Source organism: Helianthus annuus, chromosome 9 (genome assembly GCF_002127325.2).
Source record: "Helianthus annuus cultivar XRQ/B chromosome 9, HanXRQr2.0-SUNRISE, whole genome shotgun sequence".
In the NCBI taxonomy this organism is placed as follows: domain Eukaryota; kingdom Viridiplantae; phylum Streptophyta; class Magnoliopsida; order Asterales; family Asteraceae; genus Helianthus; species Helianthus annuus.
The window spans coordinates 89,529,942-89,548,230 of NC_035441.2; the positions used below are offsets into that span (position 1 = coordinate 89,529,942).

General features: G+C 37.4%; 1 pseudogene; it reads left to right on the plus strand.

Moving 5' to 3' along the window:
* The first annotated feature begins 16,906 nt into the window (after positions 1–16,906).
* LOC110875742 lies at positions 16,907–18,088 on the plus strand (annotated as a pseudogene).
* The last annotated feature ends 201 nt before the right edge of the window (positions 18,089–18,289 follow it).

Below are 18,289 nucleotides of genomic sequence, written 5' to 3' on the forward strand. Positions count from 1 at the left end.
GACAAAGAAAATTAAAAGAAGAAAAAAACAAAGTAGAAGCAATTTATGATTTTAAATCTTCGGTGTCATCAGTCTCTTTTTTCTCTTTTTTCTTATGATACTACAATAAATGTGACAAAAAAATGGCGTTTTAGGTTTGGCGTTGTTTATTTTCTTTGTTCATGTGTTGAAGTGTCTTTGTTGATGTTTGAGACATAGAGCGACCCCCTGTGGGTGGATGCTATCTGCCACTGGTATAGGTCTCTTCTTATCATCCAAACCTTCTGCAGGAACAAAGATGACAGTATGACATATGGGTGTCATCAGTCCCTCTTTTTTCAATTCTGTCCATCTCATGCAGCAAAATCTTTCTTCACTCGCGTAAAAAATCATTAAATGAACCTTCATGCAGAACTTTACTGAGGATCAAAGAAAAGATGTTTGTTGTCATTCTATTTTTTGGCGTTTTACATTGAGTTGTAAATTTTTTTAGCAACCATTGTGTGTTTTTTTGTGTTTTTTTGGTGTGATAAACGGAAGGTGGTAAGGCGTTTCTATTTATAGAATTTTTTTGGCGCGTAGGTTAGGCGGGATGTTATTTTTATAACACAAAATGTAAATAACATTTATCCGGATGTAAAGTTTGGCGTTATATATAATGGCGTTTCATATTTTATGGCGTTTTTGTAGCCAGAGAGCTTAAATAAAAACACAGAAAAAAGTACGCATTGATAAAATTGGCGTTTTGTATTTATTTGGCGTTTTATTTTCAATGGCGTTTTATATGAGGAATAGTTTTTTATTTTTTTACCCTTAATGATGCGCGTCCAGGTAATAAAATTGGTGTTATTTACTAAAATGCCACCGCGCAAATCTAGTCCATAGATTGTTTCGATCGGACGATCTATAAACGTTCTCTGCGTTCTCACAGTTTTGAGCGTTTTCTCTAAATCCTGACCATATATATATATATATATATACATATATATATATAACATGAGGATCATTACAGAACACTAATGGTGGAAGGGGTGCTCAAACACATGGAGAGTGGTAAACAATTTAAAAAAAAACGAAAAAAGATAAATTTGTGATTGATTGAAAGAGGATGGGGCCCACCATTAACCCCCTCTCTCCCCTCTATCTCTTATCTTTCCCACTCGGTGACTCCTCACCGCAATAATCAATCACCACTCACCGATTTGAGGGTGGTGCCCCTCACCGATTGGTAAATAACACTCACCGAAGGGGTCACTGATGGTGGCCCTTCCACCCTAATTATTGCGAAAACAAAAAAAAAACAACTCTAAATCACTAAATATAGGGATTTAAAGTTCATATTTTTTAGATTTAATGTTCTTACATTCATAGGAGTATGATCAAATATAAACCAAATTTCGTATACAAACTGTAAGAACCATTTAAAAAGTATCATGTGACATTCAAAAATGTTGGTGCACTGAATGTCTGTTTACTATGTCTTAATCGAGTCTTAGGTCTAGATAGGATTGAACAGTGCACGGAAATCAAGAATATGTATTTAGCATGTGATTCCGCTTGAAAGTGGACATGTCCACTTCAAGCGAAATCAGATTGACTTGATATTCCGCTTGAGATCATCACTTAGGTGATTCTGCTCGAAACATCAGTAGTGATTTCGCTTGAATCACTTGGAGCGAAATCAGGGGTTCCGCTTGAACCATTTCAAGCGGAATCAGAACTACTATATATAGGTGATGTGTTCAATTCATTTGAAACTTTTGGAGCGAAATCAGAGCCGATGTGCTATCAAAATTCTGTCAGAAAACATTGTAAAAAGCTTTGATTTCAGCAATAGAAAAGAGATTAAGAGGAAACAAGTTGTTTGACATTGTTTACTTTGATTCCGCCTCTGTAAACGATGATGAACTGCCTTTACTGACTGTTTAGGGTCACACACACGGTCCAACAAGTGGTATAAGAGCTCAGGACGAGGAGTTCATACCAATTCAGCTTGATTTCACCTGATTTTCTCACTTCTACTCACTTCTTCTCATACTTTTCTGATTTGAACTAGTTCCAACGGTTGAAATGACCTGATTTTCACATATGTTGTGTAAAACATAGTATTAACAAACCCTACAAAGAATCAGATTAAAATACGGATTAAAAATGATAAAAAAGGTCCTAAAACCTGATTCCTCTTGAAAGGTTGTTCGAGGATTCCGCTTAAAATTGCATATTCCGCTTGAAAATCCATGGCCATTTGAAGCGAAATTATAGACTCCGCTTGAAAAGATAGATCCCGCTTGAAAGTTTCAGTCTGATTCTGCTTGAATCAGATTCCGCTTGAACTTGTGGTCTAATTCCGCTTGAGATTGAGATTTCGCTTGAAATTTCAAGCGAAATTAGAGGTTCCGCTTCAAAAAGCCTATTCCGCTTGAAAGGCTCATTTCGCTTGAAAGCTGATTCCGCTTGAATTAGCTGTTTTTCAAAATTTCAAAATTTTTCTAAGTGTTTGTTGATTGTTTCAGGTACTTAAAATGGATGATCTATTCATGAATCCATTCTGTGATCTGTTTTTTATACCAGTGGTTCGGGAGATGGCACTACGAACAACACGAACAAAACTACACCAACCCCGAATGCAAAGAAGATTATTTCTGATGCAATGAGCGTGGAAAGTGCGTACGGTACATACAACAAGCCTCCTAAACTGATGGCGATCGAAGATTATAACCGGTGGGCTATCAGATTTGAGGAGTGGCTTAAAGCTTTCGCATTTCCAAGATGGAAAAGTTTAAAGAAAGGTTATACTTCAGGAGAACATGTTGGTGAAAGTCTGACAGATACTGATGATGTTGAAAGATATGTGGCTGAACAGAAATGCATAGCTTTGATTCATTAATCAGTCAGGGATGATATAATTTCACTGATCGAGTATATACCAATTCAAAAGATCTTTGGGATAAACTGAGGGTTAAATGTGTAGGAAGTGCTAAGATTGTGAAAAATAAAAAGAAATTGTTGCGTAAAAAGTTTGATTTATTTGGTTGTATGAAAAATGAATCTGTTTGTAAAATGATCGAGAGATTTGGGCACTTAAAGATGGAGCTGGCTAGGCATGGAATCACTTTACTCAGGAGGAGTTGGTCGACAAGTTGTTTGATTCGTTACCAAATGATCAAGACTGGCAATACTTTGCTCTAATATCGAAGAACACTATCAAACCGCCAGAAGTGTTGACTGTAGATTTGCTGATCGAAAGATTAGAAAGTCACGAGTTGGAGATAAAGAAGTCTAAAGTCAACAGCACAGCTTATCAGCAGAATGTGGATCTATACTACAGAGTAAATCTACCAAAGACTGGTTCTCCGATAACAGCGTATTCTGCAGAAAGCTCAAATTCTGTGAATCATGAAACACCTCATAGTGGTTTTCACAGTGGTTCGTCTTCAACACCTTCAAGCCAATCTGCATCAAAGAACTTATTTCAATGCAACATCGCTGTAGATTTGAAGAATGGTCAAAATTTCAGCGAAGAATCTGCAAAGCAGCAGATGGTTTTCTTAGCATCTGTGCTTGAGTCGTATGAAAGCCTTGTGGCAGGCAAGATAGGCAACACCAACCAAACAAAGGAAGACTACGATCAGATAGATCTTGAGGAGATGGAACTGATCGACAAAAGGTGGTGTATGGTCAGTGCAGTTCGAAGGGCACGTCGTTTTATGGAGATTACAGGAAGAAAGTCTATTGGTGGAGCTTCTACCAAGTTAGGCTTTGACAAATCAAATGTGACATGTTTCAAATGTAAGCAGAAAGGTCACTTTAAGCGCGAGTGCAGAAATGCTTATGCTGATGAGTCTGAAAATCCGTTCAGAGAAGATTACTACAAGAAGGCAATTTATCATCAAAACAAGGCTGAACCCCCCAGGATGAAGCAGATTGAAGACAAATAAAAATCCAGAGCTCTTGCCGTCATTCATGACGATGAAGGTTTTGACTGGAGCGAATTGCTACCTGAGGAAGACGCAGTAGGTTATGCATTTGTTGCAAAAGAAGAAGTCAAACCATTCAGAGACACCAGATCAGAAGCTGATAAAGCAAATGATAGACGACAGAGAGCTGAATGGAAAATGATGAGACTTTCTCGTGTTCACACTGAAGCAAAGAGAGCAAAAAGATGGGATTCAAACAGAGAATGTTACCTTGATCCTGAAGGAAACATTGCTATTGATCCAAAGACTCTCAGTCTTGAAGCTATGACTGCAGAATTTGCTGAACTTGAAGAGTCTCAACAAAGAAAATGGTGGGGAGGTGGTGAAGAGAAAGAGAAAGAAAAAGAGCAGGAACAAAAGCCGAAAAAGATAGACGAAGGAATCATTGATACTTCACTGGAGCCGAATGCTGAAAACCTTGGAAAGATGGCTGACAAGGTGCTGGCTGCTAAAGCACTTGAGGTAGACTCTAAGTCTGTATCTGAGTCTAAAAGCCAGGTCAGTACAAATGCATTGTCCAGTGAAACAGGTAAAAGGGTTAACGGTGACAGTGACTGCAAACATTGCATGAGAAACTGCAAAGTTTGTAGCACACATGATTACCTTAAAGACACAAAGGTTGATGATCTGACTAAAAGAGTCAGAAAGGTTGAGGATCAGATTCTTGATCATGACAAAATGCTCAAGTTTGCTAATGAACAAGTTAAAAAGTTGACTGAGAAAATTGACAATGATTAAATTGAAGTAGAAAGAATTAGGAAAGAAAATGAGAAACTAATTCATGAAAACCGTCAAATCTCAGAAAATTTTAACAAGTTAAAACAAACAATTCAAGATTCTGATGAACGAAATGGTAAAACAAGAAAAGAAAATGAGCATTTAACTGTGATTCTAAGACACAAAGAAGAACAAATCAACAAGCAATTGGATGAGATTGCTAAGTTGAAGCTTCAATTCGAAGAAGCTAAGATTAAGAATGAGCGCATCAATCTGAAATTAACCAGTTACAACTCAGCAAGCTTTGTTTTGCAACACATTGTTCCCAAACCTATCGGGAAAAACAAAGCAGGCGAAGATGTATTCTCTGATGGAACAGGGGTGGGGTATCATCAAGTTCGACCACCAGTTTTGAATAATTATTCAATGAAAAAATCAGGATTGGTTAATGATGATGATGAAAATGAAGTGAAGCTTCCCGACACGATAGATGTCACGTTCACTTCATCTTCCGATGAAGATAGTGTCCAAACTGACGTTGTAAAAAGTGTGGTTGAAAATGTTCTAAAATCTGAAAGTGACACTACTGAGGAAGATGAATGTTTCTTGGATAATTACATTCCGAAACAAAAGTCTAAGAACAAGTTAAATGAAGAACCAAATCTTGTCATGTACAAGATGTTGGGTTCAGATAAGTTGTTTTCGGATTCTGAGTTTCCACTTGAGAATGTTAATGTGAACAAGTTGATAAATATTTTCAAATTGATTGAAGTTGATATGTCAGAAGTGAACAATTTATATCAAACAAAAAGGCAAATGAATTTTGAAAAGGATAAAGCTTACTACAAGAAGACCGTTGTTCCACCACGTTTTTACAACAACAACAATCGAAACAGATGGTCGGGTGGATATCAGGGTGGTAAGTCTTATCAGAAAAAGAATGTTTAAAACAAAAGGTTTGTCGAGAAGAAAGTGTTTGTGAACAGTTCAAGTTCACTGTCTGATGAAGATTCTAAAATTTTCTCGAAATCAAATGAAGAATTCTTTGAGAAGAAAGCTTCGCAGTCTCAGTCTGAAGGCACAAGTCGAGTAGCTGACACTCGAACATGTTTCAGATGTAATCAAGTTGGACATATTGCATGAAAGTGTACCAACTTGAAGCCTAAGACTGAAGTTGTGAAGAATCAAAGGAAGAAAGTTGATGGGAAAGGAAAAGCTCCATTGGTTGTTGAGAAAAAGGTTTTGAAAAATGATAACATCAAAGTCAAAACTGAACCTGTTAAGAAAGTGGTAACTAAAAATGACAAATTTTACAAACGGGTTGCATCAGCTCAACAAACATGGAAGCCGAAAGTTGTTGAACAGAAGAAAGAAAGTATTCCAATTTTTGAGACTGAAAAACAATCGTCTTCTACCACACCGGTAAAGATGAATGTTCCTTTGGATTATTATGTGAAACTTGAAAAAGAAATGCAAAAATCTGAAAAGAAAAATGTCTAGAAGAAAGACCAACCATCTGGTCAACCACAAAAAGATGAGTTTTTTCTATATAAAAAGGTTGAGGTTGGGTCTGAAGAAAGTTTGAAAATGAATGATAAGAATTTTCCGCCACTTTACACTACAAAATCTCACATCAAAGTTGAGTTACCTAAGTCAAAGCAGGCTTGGGTAGCTTCCAAAACTAACTAAAGTGTTTGTGGTGTGTGCAGGAGCTTCCAAGATCCGTTTCAAGATGGATTATGGATAGTGGAGCTTCTCGGCACATGAAGGGGAAGACAGCGTTGCTATACGATGTTAGGAATATCAATGGAGGTTATGTAGGATTCGCAGGAAATCAAGGTGGTAGGATTATTGGTGAAGGAACGTTATCCAATGGGATTGTGACGTTTGAAAGAGTTAACTACATTGCTGAGCTGGAGAATAATTTGCTGAGTATCTCGTAGATTTGTGACAGGATGTATACCACTCACTTCACTGACAAAGAATGTTTGATCTTGAAACCAGGATTTGTTATCCCTGAGGAATGGATTATCATGAGGGCACCAAGAGTTAATGATCTGTACGTGTTGGATATGAGCGTAGCTACTACAACCATGGGTCAGGCTCATTGTTTTGTGTCCAGAGCAACGGAGAAAGAATCGAGATTGTGGCATAGGAAAATGGGTCACATTCACCTACGAAAAATGAATCACCTGGTGCATAACGATTTAGTTTTGGGTGTTCATGTAAAAGGTTTTCATCTAGAAGGGGAGTGCATTAGCTGCATCAAAGGCAAGCAGAAGAAAAAGTCACACCCTAAAAAGCAAGTCAACTTAGTATCAAGACCTCTGGAGAGACTTCACATGGATTTATTTGGTCCTGTGAATGTCAAACATATTACAGGAGACTACTACTGTCTGGTCGTTACTGATGATTATTCCAGATTTTCGTGGGTATCGTTTTTAAAGTCAAAAGATGAAACGTATAACAGTTTGATGGCATTGTTCAAGAAGATTGAAAATCTGTACCATAGGCGTATCAAAAGAATCCGAAGTGATAATGGTACTGAATTTAAGAACAGCAAGATGGAAGAATTTTGTGATGAAAGAGGTATATTGCATGAGTTTAGTGCTCCGTACACTCCGCAGCAGAATGGAGTCGCAGAACGCAAAAACCAGACACTAATCGAGACGGCTAAAACAATGCTCGCAGATTCAAAGCTACCGATAAATTTTTGGGCAGAAGCTGTTTCCGTCGCATGCTATACGCTCAACAGAGTTCTCACTGTAAAGAAATTCAACAAAACGTGCTTTGAGTTGATCAATAACCGCAAACCTAATCTGAAGTATCCTGAACCGTTCGGGTCACCCTGTACTGTTCTTGAACCTATTGGAAAGTTTGGTCCGAAAAGTGTTGAGGGGATATTCATTGGCTATGCAAGTCCTCTTCGACGTGTCTTCGTTCCAAGTGAGAAGCGGATTATTGAAGTTCCAAATGTTGAATGTCAAGGTCATACAATGCCGCCGCAGAATCCTGGAGATTCATGGCGTTATCATTACGACACTTTGTGGGATTCGTTTGACATGAAAGAAAATCAAGAAGAAGAAGAAGAAGAAGATTTCTTTGATGAGTTGGATATTCTGAGGGAGTATGAGTTATCTCAGGAAATATTCTCAGCTGAGTATTCAATGCGACCACGACAAACTTCAAATGACGATGAAGCAGGTCCTAGCAATGCTGGTGAACATGATGATGTCCAACAAAATGAAGTTGCTCAAGATAATCAGACGAAACAGAATGATAATCAAGAATCTGAGAATATGCCGATATTTGATCGTGGTGATTCAGATTCTGAGGGGGAGCAAATTCAGGATTCAAGTCAAACAAACCCAATTAGTGAACAAGGTGCAAATCAGAATGTTACTAATCTGGAAGGCAATGTAGATGTTCCAAGCGAAGTTATGCCACGAACTCTTTCTTACCATCCAGAGGAGCTGATCATTGGAGAGTTGCAATCAGGCGTTCGCATTAGACGTCAAATTGACACATGTTTTTATTCTACAGTAGCACCTTTACAAACTGATTTTTCATTGAGTTGTTTTATTTCGCAGATCAAACCGCGAACTTACAAAGAGGCACTTACTGAAGATTCTTGGGTCAATGCGATGCAAGAAGAGTTGAGTCAGTTTGAAAAGTTGGGAGTGTGGAAGCTAGTGGATTTGTCGGAGGAAGTATATCAAATATACAAAAGAAAATGTGATTTAGTATTCATTCAAACCTTAGTGTATCAAACTACACCTTAGAGACTATAGAAATACCACAAAGGCAACTTCTATTTGGATAAAATTTGGTTTCTGACATGATAACCAAAATCGTAATTTATCTTTAAAGAATTGTGGCTGAGAAGATAGGCTGGAGAATGACGTGGCATGGTTGTTAACCAGCTAGTAAGCCGTTGGTCTCTTTAGCACAAGATTTTGAGTCTCGCGTGTCTACCATTTCACCACCAAGGCATCTTGAAAGTGAATCGTATTCCACAGCTTGTGCGGGGTCACAGGAAAATCAATACAAAATGGGTATTTAAGTGTAAGAGAGACAACAGAGGAGTTGTTGTACGAAACAAAGCTCGACTCGTTGTTCAGGGCTTTAGTCAACAGGAGGAATTAATTTTACAGAAGAGTATGCTCCTATGGCACGACTAGAAGCGATCAGAATTTTCCTGGCATTTACATCTTGGAAAAACTTCAAAGTATATCAGCTAGATGTAAAATCGGCGTTTCTTTACGGGAAGGTTAAAGAGGAGGTATATGTCGGACAGCCACCGGGCTTTACCGATCCAATCCACAAGAACAAGGTCTACTTGCTGGACAAAGCGCTGTATGGTTTACACTAGGCCCGAGAGCTTGGTACGAGATCTGTTTTCATGGTTTTTTGAATAAATATGGTTTGTACAGTAACCAACCCCTTTGATTCATATATGTATAATATATACATAAAACACTCATATATCTTTACGTACACATAGTCTACATACATGTAGGTAATTTAACCTATACATAACCTACATATGTGTAGGTTATATAAAAACTAAAATTTTCCATATTTTGTTTTGAATTATAGTGTGAGAAACAATAAATCTTATATTTGTGACATTTTCATTTACTTTTTACGTTTTTAGGATTGAAAAAAATGGGTGATTCATTATGTTTTGCATGTTCTCGCAATATTTAGTGTTCTACATAAAACCTTCCCGTATATATATATATATATATATATATATATATATATATATATATATATATATATATATATATATATACTAGACGTATACCCGCGCGATGCGGCGGGACGACAATTTACAACGCGGTTTTTGTCTACTGTGAGTTTATCAATTTTCTCGTGATACATTGTATTATACGTTTGTTAAGTTTCTTATTTGTAGCATCCGTGTGTGGCGTATACCATGAGCCTTACAGGCTTTTAAAAAATAATAAACATGCTATTAAGAAAATATCAGTCACAAACATAGTATTTAAAAAAAACGAACACGCGTGCCAAAACTGCATTAGCTAGCAATGAATGCTATGAGCAATGTACAACCCGCAATCTATATCCCATCAGATGAAGTAAATTCGAGAAAAAAAAACTATAGTTTCACTTTGAAAGGGGAGCGGCGGCGGGAGTGGCGATTTAGAATAGGATACTCGTTTACCGTTAGTTTATCAGTCGTCTCGTGATATATTGTATAGTACTTAAGTTAGTTTTCTTATTCGTGATATGTTGGCACTCATTTTTCTAGTAGGTAACCCGCGTGATGCGGCGGCGATAATTTACAACGCCATAGTCGTTTTGTGTTAGTTTATTAATCCTTTTGTGATACATCGTATAGCATGTCTAGTATCGGTGTGGGTTATTTATGCTATAGCCTTACAAATCTCAATTCAAGCATGTCACACACCAAAACTAAAACAAATCATAATTTTGATGAATTTGTTCCGACTTAACCAAACCACTGGTCGGGGTGGGTTTTTTTTTTTTTTTTTTTGTCATATATTAGGATTGATTGATACAGTTGATGTTCATATTTTGACATACATTGTAGTTTAATATGAAATAAAACCATATGTTATTACAATTACTTTTTTTATTTATTTAAATTCAATTGAATTTGGATTTAGGTTAAATAAGTTTGGGTATATTATATATTTAGCTAAATGGGTCGGTCTTAGATAAAAGAGGGACAAATATACATGTTTATCTGCTAACTTTAATAAAAAGATTTAGAAGGGTAGATTATATCAAATTACTAAACAAATTTAGGTTATGTCATATAACTAAACAGATTTGGTGTTATATTTTAAAAATTAAAACATAAAGGTTTGCTTTACAAATTTATAGGTATGCAAAAAAATTAGCTTTCGAGATAAGAAGAGTCATATCGTGACACTCGACAAACATAAGTGTCCAAGGATACTTCTTACTAATAACCCGAAGTATGTCCAAATAGTATGAAGGAAGTACCCCAAAAAAGATAAGCTGATTGTAATGTACAGACCCATATCCTCTTGTTGGCCGACCAGAAGACACACTCATGCCCACGCGAACAAAACTGCATGAAAGAGACAACATATATCTTCTTAGTCTACAAAGGTCTTGCTTGGAAAGAACAGCCTTTTGGAATTGAAATGGCAATTATGCTTTAGCCTCATGTTCATCCTTTAGAGCAAACGAAAACGCAACCACCTCTATCTCAAAAGATATCCCCTTAAGCTAGCAACTCCACATCCAACATCCAAATCACTCAGGTTCTCTTACCCCATGCGATTCAAGAAGCGTCTTTAGTTACAAAATCAAATATATTTAGAGTAAAAACGGTTCAAATGAGGAACAATGAGGTCTATAGTTTTCACTGTTCATTATTTAAAGCATCAAACCTCATGGATCACATGATAAAAAAAATTTAAATTTTTAGTTATACAAGATAATCGTTGGAAATCCTATTTGACACTCTAATAATATATAAATGTTTCAAACAAAAAACATTTTAGCTCAGCCCAACCTAGTCGGGTCCATTTTCACTGTTACCACGTGGTACTCCTTTTCTTTTAGCTTATCAATCATCTTGTGATATATTGTATAGTACTATTTTTTATTACTTTTCTTATTGTTTATCTATGTCTTACATATCTCAGTTATATAATTACAAATACATGAAAAAGAAAAAGAAAATGTCACGATGAAAGCCTAAATTCAAAATGAAAGTCGGCTCTTCTTCTTCTTCTTCGATTCAAGCAAGTCGATCATAAGGTGAATGGATGACCTGACTTACGCCATTCCTAGCCACCATTCCTTTAACCCGATGCGAAACAGTGACATTTTCCATTAACAGTCACCATTAGAGTTACATGAGTTCAGACACTACTCAAATTTTAAAATAAGGTCAACGCTACATCTGTGAGTGGCAACAAGATACTGGTATATTAAAATAACAAGTTTTTTGTCACAAAGGAGGGAGCCTTTTCCAAGAAAACTACCATTAAAGCCAAGAAATGGATCGGCGCACCGGCTTCTGGGCATAACAAATTTTGTCACAAAGGAGGGAGCTTTTTCCTTGAAAACTACCCCATTAAAGCCAGGAAACTGGATCAGACAACCAGCTTCTGGGCATACCATCCAAATACCATCAGCAGCAACCTGCAAAGACGATATCAATAACAAGTTAATCAGCTTGGGTAGCTTGGCAATATAGATTGCAGCAAACCAGGTGGTTAAACACAAACTTAAAGCAACAATTTTATATTAAATGTATAATTTTTTTCATTTATTTTGAAAAGATGTAAGAAGTTAGCATCTAAATACATAACAGATTAATGGGCGAATTCAGATTGATCATTCATCTAACGTGTCTGGCCCATTTTGTTTAATCCGTAACCACAATAATAAACCTGAAGCAGGGGCGAATCTTAGTTGGTGCCCGGGGGTGCATCCGCCCACCCCAATGTTTCGGTTAGAAGTGTATATGTTCCGATTTTTCTTCCGGAAATTTTATAAATTATATGGGATTGCCTCTCCCAATTATTTTTCCTAAATATTTATACAATATATAAATTAAAGTAAAGTTTGTTACCACTTTGTATATCCTAAATATTTATACAATATATAAATTAAAGTAAAGTTTGTTACCACTTTGCATATAAGTGATAGGTAGTTTTGTAAATATATTTTAACTCTTATTTGTTTAACCTTAGATTACCCACCACACAATAAACTTAATCGCAAGTTTTTATGTGTAAGAACGGGCCCTTTGAATGAATGGAATTTTTTAGTTGAATTTGGAACTATTATAATTTGACCTGACCTGAATCGATAGCCGACCCGACCCGAATCATAACAATAGGAAAAATAATTTGGGTCCCGTCACACTACGCCCCCTCGAAACTTTTGGTCAAGCTCCGCCACTGACCTGAAGTGACCCGTTTCATGTTGTAATCATTAGTGTAACTCGACCAATCCATCTGACATTTGTTGTAGTTAAATTTTATCATGTACTTGTTTGACCCGTTAGTCAAGTAATGGTTTTAACTTTAAAACTTTAAACCATTAAATTCAAACCTCCAAGGTATTGTTTACACATCATTGTTTAGCAACCAAATTTATTTATGATTGTAACAGCAGATGACATGCCAATGAGCAAGAGATGATGTTTTTGCTGTTGTTTTTTAAACTATTAACATGCCAAAAAAAGTTTACTCCTTTGTGCCAAGTTATTCTTAAATACATCCTAAGATCACTCGCTTGCTTATAATTGTTTCCATCGGTACATGTATATTTTTAAATTAAGGATAAGCTCGGTACTGTACCGGCACCGAAAATACGGATCCCAAAAGTAGATACAGGTACCAGTATAAAAAATGTGCCCTTTGGTACGGTACCAGTACGGTAATTGACGCCATAAATCGATAAAATACCGGTACCGTACCGAACCGCAAATACCGATCCCGAAAACGCAAAATAGCGGGTATCAAAATTCAATGGATACATTTCCATTTGGCACTGGTACCCCGTACCGGTACCAAGATGCTCATCCCTATTTCAAATCACCAATAGCCCCCACATACAGACCATCCAAACATGCATAACATAATTTAGAGATAACCTACAGTAACGATTACCATTATATAAGATTACCTCGCCTTTTCCAAAAACAAGGCCAGAAGTCCATATCGTGTTATCTTCAACCAACACTGTGTCAAGATAACAAAACAATCACTTTCAAAGCTTTTTAAACATTCTTGAAATCCTAAGGACACTATTCCTTAACTTAAAGAAACTAAAATATAAAGTCTTTAACTTGACACAGGATATAAATCAACACTAATCCTATGGCCAAACAGTAACCAAATTCAACAATTCACAATTAAGCTAATAGAATTAAATTCAATTCAGTTTTCCAGATATTAACACTCAGAATTGCAATTTATTTGAAACAATAATCTGAATGCTCAAAGAGTCAAAGATCAAAAGGTCAAAAATGCAACTCACCTCGCCAAATTTTGACCCACAATCCTCAATTATGCTATTAGGTTTAAGAACTCGGTATTTTAGAGCTTGTGAATCAATTATGAGATTATTGAACATCTTCACTCATGATTATGTTCCACAATCAAATGCCTACCCATTCGGTTTCACAAACCCTAAAAACAAAACAGTCAACCGGGTTAAAAAACACACAAAAAAAATTGAAAGAATAATACCATAACTAATAAATTGACCCTGTATCAAAATTCATTTCTAGATCCAGAAACTGCACCAAGTATAAATTTACACAAGTTTGTTGCTGCGTTTGCAGCCGTAAACGGCTGCAAACGCGGAAGCAAACGGGTACAAAAACGCAGCCGTTTAACGGCGTGTTTACGGCTGCAAACGCAGCATAAAACGAGTGTAAAAACACAGCCGTTTGCTACCGTAAACGCGCCATTAAACGGTTGTGTTTTAACACACGTTTGCGGCTGCAAAAGCATCAGCAAACGTGTGTAAAACACAGTTGTTTGCTGCCGTAAACACGTTGAGAGTCCAATATACCAATCTGACCGGCCCTCAGGAAAACTTTTGTCTTCCCCAACTTTTGTCTTCCCGTTGCGGCTGCGCTCGCCGCGCCGATCCGGGATACACGTCAAATTGCATTCCCTAAACACCTTCATCCCAACCTGCATTAATAAAGGGAAGTCAAACATATGAAATCTGAAAGAAAGAACCATGCCTGGTCTTAAGCGCCTCTCTCACCTATTTTACATAAACCTTTTTTAACTGTTTTTACATACCAGTCTCCTACAGCCATTACTTTAACCAACTTTGGCCCAAAAGTACATGATTGCCTTGTGCATCAGGCGCGCCTTTTTAAACCAAGACTGCACATGAACTCAAAAATCCATATACTGGTTCACGTAACTGAAACATGACTATAGACTCATCCAATATAAAATCCCATCAAAAAGTGGAAGAAAATATCAAAAACCAATTACCAGACTGAAAATTTATCAACTTCTTACAACTGCAAACATCAAATGTTTGTAAAAAGCTACTTATCTCGTTTTATTTCACATCAAAATCATCAATCTTTCTTTGTTCAAGACACTCCTCAATTCTAAACAAAAATTTGAATTAGAAATAACATGAGGCCCAATCACGTTCAGATTTGATGACTATAGCTTAAGTGACTTAACAAATAATAATACCAACAGCAACAAATTACCTTTAATAACTTGGCCTTGGCCAATTTTGAAGGTGAACGACTGCTGCCCCTCATCCTTGGTGCTAATAATCACCAAAAAAAAGAATCTTTAAACATAAAACACATCAAAAGTAGATGAAAGAAAACATACAATCTCATCAATATGCTACGATCGTTCAAGAATTTCATAATCTCAACAGAGTAACATAAACTTGAAACTGGATCGATTTGTGTGTTTACCTTCATCCGAAACATGATTCCAGAGAGATTCATGGACAGACAGTCACCTGATTCCGGCCATTCTCCAGCAAATCTGTGGATCCCTTGTTCAAATCTGTGGATCCCTTGGTGCCTTCGACATCTGAAAAGCATATAGAAACTACCGTCAAACATCATAACTTGCCAGATATATTCATTAAACGGTATCAGTTCTTACCAAGTTGCCAGATAAAGCTTGTGATAGATCTCATGAAACCCTAGATCTGCTCATCAAACGGATCTGGTGATAGATTCAAACGGATCTGGTGATAGATCTCATGAAACCCTAGATCGCCGAGAGAGAGAGAGAGAAGAGAGAGAGAAGATCTGATGTTGTTTTGTGAGATGTGTGAGGAATGAGAGAGAAAGCAATTGGTGATCCGTGTGAAGTCAAATGGACGGTCCAGATGTAGATCCGTGTGAGAAAGTTAAAAAAATGGACGGCAGATGTAGATCCGTGTAAAGGGTAAATGGTTTTGTGTTTTCTTGTGCCTTAACACTTGTACATTGTGCATTAAGTGTTTTTTCAACACCTTGTTGAATTACCATCTTGTCCTTCATATATGTTTATTAAAGTAGTATATATATATATATATATATATATATATATATATATATATATATAGGGAGAAGATCATGCGAGAACCACCTCTTATTGCGAGAACCGCGAGAACCAGTGTGAACACATGGCATTTTTGTAATTATATTCTTTATACAAAAATACACGCGTTCTTTTTTTCCTTATGTCACTGTTGTCTCCATTTTAGGGTTTCAGCAGCTCAATAGTTCATGGTCTCTACAATCAGCTGAGAGGCATTCACGGCGGTTTCACGGTGGCGGAGAGTCGTACACGGTGGTTTTCACCGCATATATATAGTCGGTGTTCACGTATTTCACGGTGGTTGCAGTTGGCACGGTGTTTACGACGGCAATCACGTAACACACCGGATTTCACAGCGGTGGCAGCCGGAAACGGTGTTTACAGCATCCTCTACATCACCATTCACATCTGATGTTCTTCCTCATACATTCTCTTATAATCCTTCCTTCTCATACATCTGGTGCAGACATTGTTGGTGACATTGTTGGTCCATCTTCCGATAATACAGTTGACAGACACAATACACCTATAAATACAGAACATCAAGAGTTGCAATTCATTCGATTTGTGACTAAAAGGTATTATGTTGACTGTAAATGATGTATATACTTTGTAAATGATATTGTATTAAATGATATGCACATGTGCATTATATTTACTGTAAATGATGTTGTATTAAATTATATGCACATGTGCATTATGTTGATTGCAAATGATATTGTATTAAATTATATGCACATGTGCATTATGTTGAAAATTAGACTATGTCGTTGATTTATGGATTATGAACAAGTGCCTTATGGATAACTATCCAATTATGTATAGAATGGCAGCAAACAAAGGGTCTTGGGTGGCGGACAACTACAAAAAAAATAGGGGAGTTGATATTGGCGATGAGATGCTGGAGAGCAGCTTCCCACATGTGGAGATTGAGAAAGATGATGGTGGTGGACAGGGTCAAGCTGCAGGTCATGGAAATGAGAATGCAAGCAGCAGCTCTAGCGGATCGAGCAGTTCAAGCAGTGGCGAGTCGTCTTCCTCGAGTGGTATTGAATCTTATGGATAACTATTGAATCTTATGGATAACTATCCAATTATGTACAGAATGGCAGCAAACCAAGGGTCTTGGGTGGCGGACAACTACAAAAAATAGGGGGGTTGACTATGTGGGATTGCAAATGGAAGAACAAGCCGACAACCGAGGATGCATGGGTGGAGTTTATGCAGCTTTTGGCACTGCTGAGAGACACCAGAATGAAGACGGGTCAATATGGGTGGGGTTGGCACTCGAAAAATAAGTCGACTTTTACAGATAAACCTATACTACTGGACTTGGGTTTGGTTAAGTTGAATTTGTCCAATAATATGTATTCTAGTCCACTTGATTTTGCCTCCGATGCTCGGTTGGTGTTTGAGAATGCGATGCTTTATAACCCCAAGACGGATGAGGTTCATGGAATGGCTCATCAGCTGCTGTTCTATTTCGAGATGCTTTTTAGACCGATTCAGGCGAAATTGCCTACTAATCAGCGTGTGAATGAGTTTTCTGCTGTATATGAATTCGATTGAAGTTCGTGAGACGATATACAGATGCCTGAGAGATCCAAGAAGCCTAAATTTAGTGACCCGATTACTCCTGTTTTAAACAAGCAAAATCACTCGACTGCATCTAAACTGATCATCCCACCTGTTGTTCAGCCGCCTATGCGGATGCCATCGCCAATGCAGGCTACAGAACCAGAACCAGAACCAGAACAGATCAAACTGTCATCAACAGCGACACGAGGAACTGTGCCGAAGCTGCCCAAGCCCAGAGCCAAGGATCCGAACAAGAGGGACATAAACATGGAAGATAAACAGAAATTGGGGTTAGGGCTGCAAAGTATGCCACCAGAGAAGATGCCACAGTTGTTGCAGATCGTACGTAAGAGGAACGATTAGTTGGCGCAAGAGGGTGATGAAATAGAGCTTGACATAGAGGCTTTGGACACAGAAACGCTCTGGGAGCTCGATCGGTTTGTCACGAACTGGAAGAAACTAGTGAGCAAGACGAAAAGGCAAGCACTTTTAGTAAACAGCGCAACGGTCGACATTGATGATGCAAGCTTTTCAATTGTTGGAAAACTGGAAGACTTGCTTGTTGTTTTATTTGATTGGTTGTGTTGAATTCAGGTTGAGGGGATGAAGAAAAACAAGAAGGAAGCAGGGGAAGAAGATGTCGATATTGGCGATGAGATGCTGGAGAGCAGCTTCCCACTTGTGGAGATTGAGAAAGACGATGGTGGTGGACAGGGTCAAGCTGCAGGTCATGGAAATGAGAATGCAAGCAGCAGCTCTAACGGGTGACGATCTAGTTGTGGTTGAGAATCAAAATGCAGGTTGTAACACTCAGGAAGTAAAATACAAAAAAAAGGGAAGGGCATGAAGAATAAAAAGAGGAGTTGTAGAAAGAAATGATGTTATGAATCTATGGATACATGATCCCCTATTGCTTTAATCTGCTTTCGATTGTTTTTTTTTTTTCTATTTTTTTTCAGCTAAGATTTC